A 16,498-nucleotide genomic window follows, 5' to 3' on the forward strand; every position below is an offset into this window, starting at 1 on the left:
TCTGTCTTCGATGCTGATTTTTTTATACACCTGCCTCTCCGCAAGCGGATGTCCCAGGTGAGTTTGCCTCTCGCCTTGAACACTGCCGCCGTCTCGCACAGTTAAACACCCAGGCCTGTCAAGAAGACCGCAACACTCTTCATGATGCGACGCATCGAACTGTTTCTTTTCTACTAGGTGATGAAGTGTTACTTGCGACTCTCATGCATGCACCAGGATTATGTGAAAAGCTCCTTCCACGTTTCATCGGTCCTTCCAGCGTTCTGGAGCACACCTCTCTAGTCAACTATCGGGTGGCTCCTACTTGCCCCGCGTCCGACCGTCGGTGCCGCGGATCTGAAATTGTCCATGTCTCGCGCCTCAAGCCATTTCATTGGCGCCCCTCGTCTCTTTAGGGCCCAGAGAGGCCGCTCCCGCCGTGGGTGGGGGATTAGTGTGAGCACAGGCGTCATCGTCGCGATATAACTGTTACTGGAGTGGTCATTCTCACCTAGCATATCGTAATCAGTTTGTCGCATGCGAGCAACACACCATCTTTTGCATCTATCATCGTCGCGCCTTCGCCAGCTTCGCTTTTGGCAACGGCTTCCCGGCGAGGCTGCGTCGTCAATAAACGCGCCTTTGAAGCTGCGGTCCGAGCCTTTAAATATTTTTTTTATTCTGATGTCGCGTGGAGCTAGGCGCAGATTGCTGCAAAAAGCGATCATGTCAATTTAAGTCATTCTCAGCCTTAGGGGGGTCCAGTAAGTTTACGTAGCCGTTAGTACATTTAAACCTTTGATGCCCAATGTTGCTCCGGACCAACAAATCAAACAATGTTTTTTCCTCTCCCACTTTGTGGTTTTTCGAAATTTAACACCACCTGCTGACAGACAAACACTCATGGACCTTCAAAAAGTAAAAAAGAGAGTTATGAGGGCGCTAAAACCGGAGGTTGACTCCGGAGCACCTTGTTAGGCAGGCCCGAGAGTTCTGGGGACAGACTGAGCTTGCGGCGACTGGTGCGATGCACAGGGGTGTCGACGAGACGAGGCCTTTCTGGGCTGGTGTCCGACGGCGATCCAGGCATGGGTGTACCCGGCTCCTCCACAAGTGTTGAGTCGCAATAGGGGCCGGCAAAATCGGCTGTACGGTGTTGCACCGATTTATTAGGGGCAGCGCCTAAAATGGAAAGGCGGGAGAACACGTCAAATCTCACCGAAAATGGCTGACCGAATCAATTGCGCGAAGCCCGGGGAACACGTTTGTGTCGTCGTCTTCGTGCTAGCCGCTTACCGGGAAACACGGCACGTACCCATCATTTGGAGATAGTACCAAGTGCAATAACCCTTACATACCTTAAACAGGGGATTGCCCTGCGTAACACACAATCCACGTGAGAGCATAATTTATTTATGAGAAAGGGGTGTCGTTGGAAGTTCGCGTTTATTACCCCGATAGTTCTCGCACATGCGTACTTTTTTCTGCTAAATGATTACTTTGCACCCAACTGGGTGAATTTGCAAATTTTCGTCGCTTCAAGCCCTAAAGGCTTGTGGAAAAACCTTGGAATATGTGAGCATAACTGCAGTATTGAGCATCCGTTGTAGAATTTTGCGCAGGCATAACGTAGACCCCCCCATTTAGTGATATCAAAGTACGATATGGCAATAGCACAATATCGAGAAAATATACTTGTATACTTTTTGCAATAAAATAAAGTGCCTAGACATTTAAAATAATTTTAATGATGCTTGTTTGAAAATTATTGTTAAAGAATAAACAAATGCAATGCTTTTGGTTTGGTGCAAACCGTTATCTTTGGTGCAGACAGTCTAAGTTTTACAAACTTCGACTGTCTGCCCAAAAGTTGCGGTTTAGCCTCAAAATAAAATCAGCATGCTGTTACATTGTTACCAAGAATCCTTACGAATTGTTTAAACATTGTAAAATAATTGGAAATGTGAGTTGGTTTGCACCTAGTAGTAGTGAACTTCATGTTGCACCCAAGACGTGGCAATCTGTTTCCATGCGGGTACGTGCCAAGCACTTCTTGTGCAACTTACAGCCATCCACCGAATCGATTGAACACCCCCGCTATTCTTTTGAGCAGCTGGTAAAACAAACACACAACTCGCAACCCTACTGCGATGGTTCAAGGTAAAGTAACAAGTTCCAACGACAATGGCGTAGGTTCAAACACCAGTGGCGCTAGCACTTTCTGTTGCCTAAATCAAAAGTATATTCTGTGATCAATTTTACAGGTGGTTTTTATCAATGCAGGTGCTTTAGTATTTCTTTCTTTGCTTAGTTGTAGACGCTGTCGCTAGATGGGCAGGTTAGCAGTTCAATTGAAGGTAGACGTTCTAGGAGCAATCACGTTGCCGGAGATTCAGTTTTTGATGGTTTGAGGATTATTTATTTACTCATTATAAGTACAATTTCTGGGTGGCATGGTGAATAACATGATAAACATAACGTAAAGGGCATGGATGAAGGCGTAGAGTTTGGCTTCAAGGGAACAGCATCTGGTGAGGGTATTAGAGCCAGAGATTATTCGTAAGTCTGAAAAGATCTCTGCGTTGCCATACTGATGGCTGAAGGGGATATGTAAGCATCAGTGTAAACAACGGTGCCTTCTGCTTGAATGCTCTTGGTTAGGATGGTGGTTTGATTGGTATAAGTCAAGCTTTGCGAGGATTAAGAGTAAGCGATGGTAGAGTCAGTTACCTGCTTGACAATTCCTTGGGGCGAGGAGTACGAATTCGATCATCTTTGTCTTTGCATTGAATTCTTTGGTGGGTGGAGTGTATTTCAAGAGTGATTGGCTGATTTGCTCATGAATGATATTTTCCATGTAGACTAGAGGAGAGACAGCAGCTGCAAGTTCGACAAGATGGGTGTGCTTGGGTAGCTCAGGTAATGCACAGTCGCCAATGCAGTCTTAGTTCACCAGAACCACTACGAAGCTCAGGGTACACCACTCTTATTGCCAAGGAAGCGATATAAACTGTGAAATATGTTGAATAATTGAAAGTGGTAACGCCGGCATAGGTCATTCAGCCCTGCAAACGCGGATGACCAGCGGATGTGTATAGGACTTAAGGCTGTAGATGTATACTTGTCCATTTGTATGCAGAGCTGCAACACAGCATTACACGGTTAGGAATTTTTGCCATCCCACGCACTTTCAATGTTGTTTCACATAAGCTTTTTCAGGAAAATATGCAGTAACATATTGCACCGTAATGCTTCACGACGTGCCGAATGCTATCAATCACCACGAAGCCATTCTCAAAGCACAGCATGATACGCACCCTACAATTGCGTCACAAATGTCTGCTAAATCGATTCCTCTAAACATTTCCATTCGCACCCTTGTGTTTGTCCAATTTGCTGGCATAGTACCTGCATAATTGCGCCTCACTCCCTACATTGTGACACTAGTTTTCATCTTGGGTTCGGAACTTACGAGGAGCCTATCAGGCATTATCTTCGCTGCGATTCACCCCCACGACTGCTGATTGCACTCGCATTTATGTTGACTCTGTTCTGAATCGACAATTTCCAGCTCTTTCTCTGACGCAGCTAAATCCACGCTCACATCAGAGAAACACCGTGTCGTGTGCGCTGTTGGAAGTTTCTTATTGCTATCAGCACATGCCTTCCTGGTTTTTGCTGCCTGTTTTTAGAGGACGCTCAGGTGTTTTCGACACAGAGATGCAAACACCATTGGAAGCTCACCACATATCGCTATGGGATTGAAGAAATCGAAGCACTTATGAGTTGTGAATACAGAGCGAATAATCCCCATCTGAAAAGTTAGGGCGCTGTGTATACCGCGAAGCTCAGCATGCTGCGTGCTGAATTCGAACAAGTGAACCAGAGGCAGTCTCTGATTTTTCAAATTACCCAGCCAACTTCTCGAGGCACGCGGTACGGAACATGTCCCAGCCAATGAGCATTCAGGGGCCTCTACAGATGTGCGATGCGGCCAACACTGGTGTTTTGATCACAGCGTCATTTATTTTTTTGCCTCGAAAACCGAATAGATGTTTGGCCACTCCTGGAAAAAAATTTTGTAGCGCCACCAAACACGCAGATAGACTTTGGACTGTGTACTGTACAAGGTTGATGTATACATGGCTTACGCCATTTATTGCTTAAACGTGGTCTGGTCATCACAAAACACAGGTTGCAAGAAGAATGCTTCAGCGGTGTATTCATGAAATGGCAAGCGTGAGCCATGCTCATACGTACATCGGTCAATTTGTAAATTTGAAGCGATGAGTACAGCAATATTGTAATAACGTAAGCAATAGGTTAGTGGCCTCTAATGCCTCAGCAAATACACGCAAGATTCAAGTCTAAAAATATTCTTGTGCAAGGCAAGTATTGCTGCTGCTGCTCATGGTCGGACTTTCAATTGTATCTCAAGTCTCCAGTGAAACACAAAAAAGGATGCTCTATGATGCACACCGAAACCTTACCCGCGCACACGCAAGGTGCTCTAGGTTGTGCGCTGAACCTATTTAAACTCTTAGGTTCCCTTTCGTCACTTTCAGCTAGAACGATGCGAGCTCCTGTTCAGGTGTCTAAAATGTCTATGCAGTATTTGGCAGCTGGATGTTTCTGTTTATCGCTGGTTGTTTAAAACAATTTTAGTTTCAAGCTGAATGAGTTGGACGGGGCAGTCACTCAGAGGTATTGCTAACTAATTGCAAACTTAGTGAGATAGCAAGCAGGGCTAGTTGGTGAGTATTAAGATTCATGGTAAAAAACAGCACAAGGAACATAGGGACAAAAAGGACGAGTGGACGACGCACAAAGCTGATGCGTTGTGCGTCGTCCACTCTTCCTTTTTGTCCCTGTGTTCCTTGCGCTGTTTTTCAACGTGAATTTTATTTGCAACATTGATAACGAAAGACGAGAAGTAGAATTGAACACGGTTCTGTCAATTTTCGAGTGACATGGCAGCCCGATTTTGTTTACCGCTGTGGAGAGAATGATCCTATAGCTCAAGCTACACGTTTGTGGGTCCCTTTTGCACTCCCAAGCCCATATAAACCGAGCAAAAAAAATTTGGACTTAGGAATGCATTTATAGGTATATCAATAATAATATTTGTCCCTAGCCGGAGAACTGGAGTTACTGCTTCGTTCAGCTGTTTAGGGTATGAATGGTCGTCTATCGAATAAGCAGCCATTATTGTAGGTTTACATATCCTTCCCAGTCCCTGCTTTTACGTACTACCTAAATCTGCCAGCAAAAATGTGGATGATACATGAAATAAGTTATCCAGTCACATCAGGCTTGGGCTATTTCTGCAAAGGGTAAATGTTGAGACCTAGAGAATCGAACAGCAAACTTTACCCCTTTTTTCCAAAGAACTATTCCAACAAGAATTTTTGGACAGACCAAATACCCAAAATGGAAATATCATATGTGTCCTGGTCAGCTTCAGCTACTTCCATGCTTCTGAAATGTTTTACACCATCGAGAATCTATTTGAAAATCGAAACATCTATACTGGTCCTGCATGATAGCCCCTCCTACCTTCAAGAACATATTACATGCAGAGTTCAGTTGGCCAGTCGGTAAAAAGATAACTTCGATATCTTAGCACTAACAAGATTTACCTGCAACGTGTTCTGTAGGGTATTCATTTGAGGGAAAAGTGTAACTGCTGATAATTATCAATCCACTGCGCAACTTATTAAAGAGGCATTGGCGGTGACAAGTGTTCACCTCCGGAAGCTATGTTCGCCTCCGGAAGCCTCCGGAAGCTTCACTGTAACCTCAATTCTCCCGTCACTAGGAAACGTCCTTAATTGATGGCTACTCCCGGCAGCAAGTGGAGATATTGCATTACATAAGTGGGTCAGAAAGAAAATTTTTTTCCTAATGCCGCACGAGCCTGTTCAGTCAAAACTTAGCTCTGACATCATCAGTGCATCGCTTTTCGGAGCCAGTAAGGTGCATTCATTTCGAGCGCAAACATTGCGATTTCGTGCCACCCACCTCAAAACGTGCCTTGTAAACCAACTTGCGTACATGATGCAGCTGTGCTTGTGCTACTTGTTGGCAGCCGACGTCATCACTTGCATATGACTTTGCAGGTTCACGGAAACCCGCGAAATTTCCATTACGCGCACAAACGGCGCGGACCTAAGTCAATGTGCATGTGTCTTTTCTTGCGTTAGTCGCTCCACGTCTCCGCAGGGTACGCGATGCTGCGCCCCGTATACGCTTGCACGCAGGTATTAACAGCCGAGTAGCACATGTCAACATCATTAGCTTCACTGACAAAAGCTGGTTTGATTACCTCTCCTGTTTCGGAGGTAATGCCTCACAAAGTTCTCAATTCAGATTAAATGAAGGTAGGGCGGTGTTCTGCACCTTTACGACTGCGGAACAAAAGAGGTTTATTTAGAAAACATAAATATAATTATATAGCTTTCTAACCTTTCGAAAAAGCTTAAAGGGTCCATGAAGACAAAATACAACTTTGGTTAACTTGAAAGAGTTAGGCTTCAGTACCTCACTCAGCTCCATTCCGGCCACGAAAATCGTTTTTAACCGATAAAAACCCAAGAAATACTTAAGAACTTTCAAATTTCGCGCCACAGTGACGTGTTATCGGCACGAGTTACGTCACATGGGCCATCACTAAAAACATAATTTTCAGTGTCTTAACTGCAGGGTAGCATTCAAGTGATTCGATCAAACGGAACTAGTGGCAACTACAATAGTCCAGTCATGTGTCCTGGCGATTGATCAGTTCGGCCGCCGTCAATCGCGCAAACAAGATTTTGTGACGTCATAGAAAAGTTGCCGGAAACTGGCTAGCAATTCGCCACTCCTTCAGGCGTTTTCTTTAATATCTCCGTTATTTTTCCTAAGTTTGCGATGAAATCGGTATCATTGTTATAAGGACAGAGCAGTCTTTTTAATGAACCAAACTTGTATTTCGTCTTTCTGGCCCCTTTAAAGGAAGTAGTATGGCTTCTATTATGCGAAATTAAATTTTTATTGTTACGACTGATCCTGAAGTCACTTTGACGTCACGCGGGGTATCACCCCTAGCATGAAGGGGGGGTGCGGCTCGGTCTCTTATATCGCGCGGGATAAGAGATGCTGCCTACGTTTTTTTGTATAAAAAACAGAGATAGGTATGAACGTTTTGCGGGTGCCATATTTTAAACCAGAAAGAAGAGACAGGGGTGTGCTTGTTGATCCACAATATATAAAACCCAAAGGGCACTTGGAACGGGAACAACGAAAGAAGCCTTTTAAATTCTGTCGAGTAACTAACTCACGTCACAAGTGCACTCAAACCAAGGCCTGTTTAATGTAGAAAAAAAAACGTTGCAGTTACCCAGTTAACCATAGAAAAATGTGTTCTATTCACGAATTATCTAATACCTCAATCTGAAACAATTATGCGCACGACTACTATTATTTTCGGCGTCTCTGGGTTGTTCGACAATCGCCAACCAACTTTTGCCTTTATGCAACAGCCTAAAGCCTTCAGCCCGCCCGCCCCCCTTTTTCTGATTTTATGTGCAGTTTATTACTCTCCCAATACAAGATCGAAAACCACGGATTTGTAAAATATTGCATCTTTGAAAATAAAGTAAATGCATTTAAACGTTCTCCTAATGCAAGTAAACGCTATTGCAGGCCCCATGAGAAAACGCTGTCCTCGTCACCATCATTACCATCATCATCAGCCTACTGAGGTCCGCTTCAGGATGAAGGCTTCCCAGATTTACCTCCAACTTCTGGGGTCTTGCGCTCCTCGAGTCCATAGTTTACCCGCGAATTTCTTCATTGCACCCATCCTTTGGGATAATAGGCTTCCCCTTCTGTAGACCCGTGTCTTGGTATCCACTCTGTTAGCCTAAGCGACCACCGCGTCTCGGTTTTTCCCCCTATATGGCAGCCTAAGTCTATTTATTGTTCTTTGTCAGAACTGATATTTTATACTGTCGTTTGTTCTCTGATCCAGGTAAGTAGTTTCCTCTCACTAGGCGTTACTCGTAACATTGTTTATCCCTTGGTCCGTTGAGCCGACATGGGGTTTCTTCCTAGTTGTTAAGGCATGAAGTTTACCCTCCTAATATCATTACCAGTAGTAGGCGCAGGTTGTAGAGTTTTCTGTTGAGAGAGAGAGGTAGCTTAGTTTTGCTTATTTGCGAGAACTTTTAGAGTCATTCCCATCTGGATTTTGCTGCACCGAATTTTCTGTCGTGGCTGGGGTCAGTAATAACAATTCTTGCGAGGTAGTCATATTTTTTCTTTCGTTTTATTTTATCAGCTGAAAAGGAAATTTTGGCATGCTGACTCCCCATTCTTAATATTTATTCATACTTTTTTACCCTCATTGCCGTGTTTTCCGATCGTATTTCCTCATGCACATTTTGCAGATGTTAGGCAATCTTTCTCAGCGACACTATGTCGTTCTAAAACTTCAAACAGCTTTATTATTCCCCGCTTATACTTAACGCCATGTTTTCCCAGTCAAGCTTTCTAACTACTCCCTTCAGACGTGCTGTGAATAGGTTTAGAGAGATGGCATTTCCATTTTTTACGCCGTTTCGTATCGGGAATTTATCACCTTCATGATGGAGGATCATCCTGACAAAGTCGGCTCTCTAAGTGGTTCGAAACTGAGGCTGTCACCTATGCGGCTAATTACAGCTTTGGTAAACAGCTTCCACGCAACTGAGAGTAGACTGATAAGTCTGTAATTCCTTAAGTCCTTTGGATCTCCCTTCTTAGGAATCAGAATAATCTTGGTGCTTTTCGAGGCTAAGGACAATTTCTGGGTCTTCTTTTTCGGCCTCCTCTTTAGTTTCTAATGGGAAATTGCTTGTTGAGCTTATACTCACAGTAAACGTACCGGGTATAACGCCGCTGGCCTACATCCTAATGTAGAATCGTTTTGCTATCTTCATTATGTAGTAGAAGTTGTTCTTAATGATAACACCCTCGTCTCTAAGTGCCCTTATCCTGTCTTTGCAGATCCATATGTATATCTTAGTCGCTTTCACGATTTCCTCGGTTTGTTGGCTTTTGTCGATTACTGCCATGGTATATGCGCGAATATGGTTTGTTTTACTCCTATTTGTCAGTTTCCACAGCTTGGCTAACTGTTTCTGATCTGTGGTACTTGAAAGTTTCATGTTCTGATGTTCGGCAATTCGTTTCCTTTATTTTCGTAGCTTTTCTGTTGATTCCTTACCTATTGCATCTCGAACAGCTGCTGCTGATTCACTGACTTCCGGTGTTACGTTGTCATTAGTTCACTCGACACTGAAATCGGTCTCGTATCCTGGAAGGGCGAATTTGTTCTGAAGAATTATTCTAAACTCCCGCGATCTCGCCCTGACTGACTCAATCTAGGATTTCTTAGTTTTCCTGAGCTTCATCCTCTCGCTTTTAAGATTCATCCTTGGCTTGCATTTACCCATCCTGTGATTTTTGCTAGGAATCTTACTTTGAACCTCTACATCTTGCACATTTCCTGGTATGATGACGTGACCCTGCTGTAGCAAACCAATAGCGGTCAATTCACATAATGCTACGCGCGTAATCTAAGAGGAAGAGAAGGAGAAGCGGCTCCCAGTCGGAAGCAGCTGGGCTGCCCCCCTCGTAGTGTATGCCTGAGGGCTGTCACCGTCGTACGCGGCGACGAATGTCTGCGACGCTACCACGAGCAGCTGGTGCCCCCGACGAGTTTGCGGGTTTCCGGTGGCGTGAAGCGCGGGTGAGGAATTTTCTGCCGCCTGAGCTATTTACTGCCGCCGCGAGCCACCTGCCACCTGCTTGTCCAACAAGGCCCCTGGTCAACAGGTGCAGCGACCTGCTCCTTTGCTTGGTACTATTTTCTCGTGGATTGCAGAGGAGTGTGTCTGCAAATTGTCGCTTTAAAACCGACTCGTCACTGAGATTGTCGGCATTGAGCGTATGACTCTTCCCTTCCAACTTCATCCGCAATGATCCCCACCTGGTTGTTTACGCGCCTGGTTCATTTGTGTACTTCATTGTTCATTCCCGCTTTCTACTTTATCTGGTTCATATATTCCCTGTGAGTGTGTGTGTATTTGCGAGAACGTAGTCCGGGTTCAAAACGCTCTACGTGGTCCGGCCTAACATTTATTACAAAAGTGGCGAGCCTCCCAGGATCCGCATTTTACCATCTGTGGATAGGAGACTTGCCATTGCTTCTGTTCGTAGTTCTCCATACACCAAAATGTACCTAGGCGGCCTAGAAAAACTAATCAAAGCCTGTCGGGGGCCTAGGCTTTACTAGCGAAGGGCTTCAGAAATATTTTTACCCTGAACACGAGAAGCTTAAAGCAGAATTAGCTCTGAACATATAGGCTAGGCGATTTGGTGTCAATTTTGCATTGTTAAAACAAAGTAATGAGCCCGGACAGAAGGTTGTAAGGCAATGTGAGCAAAAGAAAAATGAAGAGAAAAAGGAGGCCATGAGGAAGTATGAAAAGAGAATGGGGGCACGGGAACGAGAGATAGCCGGACTCAGGCAACAAATGGGTGTTCTTGAACCTCGCTTACGTCCCGTCCCTCCTGACGGCGTATCTGAAATTGCGAATGGCTTTAAGCCAGGTGGCATGTCTGTTGCATTATCGTCTCGTCCAAGTGGCCGTGAGAGTGAACGCCCGCTGTTGAAAAAGACCATCTGTAGCGTAAACGAGAGCCAAGAGCAGGGACGAGATACATCATTAAGAAAACTTATGCTACCCTGTCAAATGCCACCAATTCTTGAAGGGCATCAATTCTTGCTTCAATATTTGCAATCTCTTGCAGGCATGACGTGACCTTATTTCTCATTTCGTTAAGGAATCTAATACTTTGTCAAATCAGTAAGACCTTAACCTCCCTAATGTCTATTGGGATCGCACTAAGTCATCTGGAAATTTGTTGTAGGTCGGGCAGGCTTTGTCCTAATACAACACCTAAGCCAAAGCACATTCTGAACAGACAACTCACCATCCAACAACACGCATCATACCTCCAAACTGGACAACCGTGGGCAGGACAACACAACCAACGGAATCTTATAACAGACGCCCTTTCCGTATAGTTCTCATGCCGGTATAAATTACACGAAAAGAATAAATGCGAGCCTTATGGTGATGTAGCCACCGTGCAATGTGCTAGACCAGGCGAAAAGAATGTGTTTTGAAGCCTCACTGGCAGATGACGTCATCTAGCTCCTGATCGCATGGTAATGTGTTGACGTGTTCGTTGGGGGCTTGTCCACAATGAGGCTCGTCCACAATGAGGCTCGAAGATTTACGGCAGGTTTTTTTGGATTCTGGGAATTCCACTAATCCGCTTTACCTACGTTTGCCGTCCCGAGGGTCTATTCATTGGTGGTCTGCACCCGGTCTAAAATCTCTACAAAATGTAAGATTGGATTATCTGTGGCCCACGTGGAGGTGATGCCACCGTGCCAGGGTAATGGTGCACATTAGGAGTCAAGGCAAATGTGCAACAAGGTCACTGGTTATTAGGAGTGTAGTCAGAGTGCTGATGGTAAGCGAAGAAAATAATTTCTGTGGGTGCACCTATTTAGGGAAAATGCACTGGTCCACCAAGTTTTGAAAAAAAACAGAGCCGGTTAAGCTGCAAATAACAATACAAACCTGCTTTGTTCCGAAATGAAAAACTTCAGAACCATCACATTTTTAATAGATGCAGCACAGACTCCAGACACGGCATGTGGACCTCTACGGACAGAATCTTTGCCACGTGCCTTGGGAGGTCGAAGCACAACCTGAGTGCCCAGCATCTAGTGTAAAAAGCGGGTGGCGTTTTCGCAACAAGAACCCGCAGCAAACCACTGCATGATACGCACGTGCCCGCTGTAAATGAAGAGTAAGGTGCCCCCTCCCCTTTCCCAAGTTCTGCTGCTGATCCTCCCCAATAATCCAAGTTTGCAGTATCTTTGGTGGCGACATAATTTGTATAAAGGCCAACTGTGCTATCTCCACACGTTGCCAGTTCAAAAGAAAAGTAACTGTGGTTGAGGTTGTTCCTCTCTTCCTCTCTTCACTTCGGTGCTGGTTAGGAATAAGAGGTTTGGTGGGCACTGTGCCCCCTTCAAAAAGATGATGATGATCATCATCATCACATCAGCCTAGCTACGCCCACCGCAGGGCAAAGGAATCTCCCATCAATCTCCAATTATCCCTGTCCTGTGCTAACTCCGACCAATTTATTTAGAAAACATCTTGATCTCATCTGACCATCTCTCTTTCTGCCGCCCGCTGCAACGCATGCCTTCTCTAGCGATCCACTCCGTTACCCTTATTGACCAACGGTTATCTTGCCTTCGCTTTGCATGCGCTGCCCACGTGCATTTCTTCCTAATTTCTACTTATATGTCCTTAACACGCGTATGCTCCCGGACCCACTCCTCTCTCTTCTTGTCCCTTAACGTTACACGTATAATCTTCCGTCCCATTCCTCACTGAATCGTCCTCAATTTAACTTGAACCCTCTTAGTGAGCCTCCAATTTTCTGTCCCGTCGGTGAGCACCGGTAAAGTGCAGCTACCGTACACGTTCTTCTTCAGGGACAATTGTACGATGCCATTAAATATCCGAGAATGCCTGCCGTAAGCACTCCACCCCATTCTTACCGTTCTACCTATCTGTGCCTCATGGTTGGGATCCGGGGTCACTACTTGGCCTAAGTAGATATATTCGCTTACAAATTTGCTTACATCTCACACCGCCGTGCTGTCCCGAGGTTATTGATCATCACTTTAGTTTTGTGAATAATAATTTTCAGGCTCGCGGTACTATTCTGTTTGTCCAGTGCGAAATAATGCTCTGCAATTCATCTACCGAGTTACTTAGCAAGGCAAAGTCATCAGCAAATCTGAGGTTACTGAGATATTCTCCATTAACCCTTGCTTTCATCTGTTCCAAATTCATTGCATGAATATGGAGACTACAAGTTGTAAAAGATGTCGTGCAACCTGATATGTGAACGCGATGGCGCGTGAGTAGAAGAGGTGCATTACCTCCACGAAGAGCCTTAATTTTACGTCAGCAGTGGCATGTGCTAGTTTGCTCGTACACATAAATAGGGCGAAATACGAAGTAGTGAAGTGGTGAAAACGATGCATAGATGTTGGAGCAGGAAATCAATCGGATAATATAAATGGAGCATAAAGAAAAACAAAAGTGAAGAAACAGAAGCGAATGCTATGCTGGAGCAAAGAAATTGTAACTAACTCTTGCTAGGCTTTCGCCTTCAAAACGCGTAAGCCGACTGACGTAGACCGAGGAAATCTGTTCCGCTACGCAACGGTTGCTATTGCGCAGTGAAATAAGAAGACACAGAAATTCTTTGGCTTGAGACTGAGAGCAAGGCTTCACTATGATGTCTTACGCCCTGAACACATAACCGAGCTATGCATATAATGAATATGGCTTTCCTTGGCACGTCTTAAGTTTAGGCATGTAGGTTCTCTAACCCTAAGCCTTAAGGTAGGACATAGAATCAAAGAAAAACAGACATTTCGACTAGTTGCTGGCTGTTCATCTTTAAGGTAGAAGCACTTACACAACAGGGACGGAAGTGAAAAAAAAAAAACGACACGACGCAACTCAAAGTAACTCTTCTAAGTGTGACGTCATTCCTACTGTTATAAGAAGAAAGTTGTAAGGTGTAATTCATAATTATTCGTTCACTATATTACTACATATCCACAGCGTTGCCTTTTGATGCTCTAAAATTAGTGCACCGTAAGGCGTAATCAAGCATTAAAAATCCTTCAATTAATTATTCATATGTCGAGTAGTATGAGGGTCGACCACATGAAATATTTGCGCCCACTCGGAATTGCGTGTCCAGACTACCATAGTGTTATAAACACAAAGTAGTACAAACGTGATGCCGTTTAAGCAACAACTACCCAAATAAAGCTTGCATGCTCTCTTCGCAGGATAATCCATAGGTGGTGGAGGCAAACTGCCTGTCTTTTAAAATTCTTTACTTCCACGCTTACATCGATGATGATGGTTGGAGTTTTTTGGCGCAAGGCCAGGTGGGGCAAAGAGCACCAAACAAAACTATCTAAAAGAAAATACTGGCTTCTAAATCCAGAATAACAATAAAATCAATTAACGGCAATTGTGATGGCTGGTGTATAGGGCCAGATTTGATTATGCGTGGTAGGAAATGATGTGTAAAAACATAACGTCTGACAAGTACTCAAACACACGTTTCACGGAAAATACGGCATCGTCACCCAAAAACAGCGATGAATGTAGGGGAATATGTTGTCCCTACAGTTATCTGAAGTGTTTGTGTCGTGTTGTGTGAAGTGCCTTGCATGTGATTAGTATGTCTACTACGGATAGGGCCTCTCCACACCTGCTACACTGGGGTCTAGAAGGTCCCGTCAGCAGATACGAGAGCGTAGCATAGGTGTGCCCTATCCGCAGCCTACCCAAGGCGACTTCTGTGTGTCTGTTGCGTGTGTCAGTGGCGTATGGCCCCAAGTGTGGTTTTATAACGTGTAACTTATCTGTCTGTTCACTCCAGTGTGTTTGCCATGCTCTAGCAAGTTGTCGTATGTGTGGCTTGAGGTCTGTTAATGGTACGGTTGTTATGTCTACAGTGTTCCTGAGTGCAGCAGCAGCGGCCCTCTCACCTGCCAACTCGTTCACGGCGACCCCAGCGCGTCCTGAGACCCAGCAGAGGAGCAGCTGATGCTTCTGCTCATACACGGACATGCTCATACACAGACATGATACACAGACATGATAGATACAAGAATAACTATGTGGTTTTTGGGGGGTGTATGCGATGACAGTGCGCGAACAACACTCAAAGAATCTGTGTAGATGATAGACTTCGGAATTTGATTCTCAGGTATGTGTCGTACAATCAGTAAAACTCCATATGCTTCTGCTGAAAAAATTGTTGTGTGGACGCTCATGGTTCTGGCTGCACTGAAATTAGGACCATGAGCAGCGCAGGAGACCATAGTGGAGGTCTTAGACGCGTCACTGTAAAATTCTGCAAGTGGGTATTTAAACTGCAGAGACAGAAAGTGCTGCAGTATTGCAGCTGCAGTACCCGATTTTTGACAAGTTTTTTAAAGAAAGGTCACAGGACACAGGCCGAACTTGCCAAGGAGGTAAAATGTTTGAAAAGGGTGAGCTCTACACATCTAAAAACGAAGCGCTGAGATCCGAGGCTCGCTCCATCACTCTAAGTAAAAAGGGCAGAGGAACGGATGGGCGATTTACAAAGAGCACAGATGTGGATGTGTTGTGAAAGACAAGATAGAAAGGATGGTTATTCAGCGATGAAATTTTAAAAGCATAAAGTAAGTCCATGTACGCCCGTTGGTTCTTAAGGCTCCAGTTATTACACTCGGCATACAGACTCTCAGCAGGGCTGCTGCGAAAATAACCCGACACAAGCCGTGGCCCCATGTGTAGCACTGGGTCAAGCATCATAGTCACCCTGCATCATAGGGTCAAGCATCATAGTCATAGGCACTGGGTCAAGCATCATAGTCACACACTGGGTCACACTGCCATAGTCTCAACAAGACCCAACCAAAGCAGTATAGAGCCGTAGTAGGAGTTCTTTGTCAGAACCATACGATTGGTGGGAGAGAACCTTAAGTATATTCATTGTTTTCAGACATTTATGTTTAAGTTCATTGATGTGTGGAATGAATGTGAGTCAAACACAACACAAACACAACAAACACGAACACAACACCTAAGAACTTGTGCTCCTGGTTCACAGGGAGCGACACGCCATTACGAGTAATGTCTGGGTCCGGATGGACCCCGCGCTTCCTGGAGAACACAACGCAGGAGCTTTTTTCAGGATTCACTTTATACACACTCTTGTCTGCCCTGCCGGCAAGCTTCTTGACACCAAGCTGGACTTGACGTTCGCATATTGACATATAACATCATTTAAAAGATATTTGCAGGTCGTCTACATACATAGAATAAGAGATTGTTGGTGGCAGTGCCTTACCAAGAGAGTTCATCTTTACTATGAAGAGAGTGCAACTCAACACGCCACTTTGCGGCACGCCATTTTCTTGGACGTCAACCTTTGAAAGTGCACAACCTACTCTTACTCTGAACGTTCTCTCTGACGAATAACTAACAAGGGTGTTCAAGATATTACCCAAAACACCGAATGACCTGATGTCACTAAGGATCCCATAACGCCAAGCGGTGTCGTACGCCTTCTCGAGGTCGAAAAGACAGTTAAACAGTACTGCTATTCACGAAGGCATTCTTGATGTATGAGTCAAGTGCAACCAGTTGATCGTTCGTTGATCGCCCCACCCTAAAGCCTGCCTGGCAGCTCTCGAGAAGACCATTGTACTCGAGGAAGTACACGAGCCTGCGATTGATCTTCTTCTCGAAGAGCTTGCACAGGCAGCTCGTCAGGGCTATTGGACGGTAACTTGAGGGGGACGACGGGTCCTTTC

The sequence above is a fragment of the Haemaphysalis longicornis genome, unplaced genomic scaffold, assembly GCF_048455015.1.
Source record: "Haemaphysalis longicornis isolate Haplotype H1 unplaced genomic scaffold, Haemaphysalis longicornis Haplotype H1 scaffold_39, whole genome shotgun sequence".
NCBI lineage: Eukaryota > Metazoa > Arthropoda > Arachnida > Ixodida > Ixodidae > Haemaphysalis > Haemaphysalis longicornis.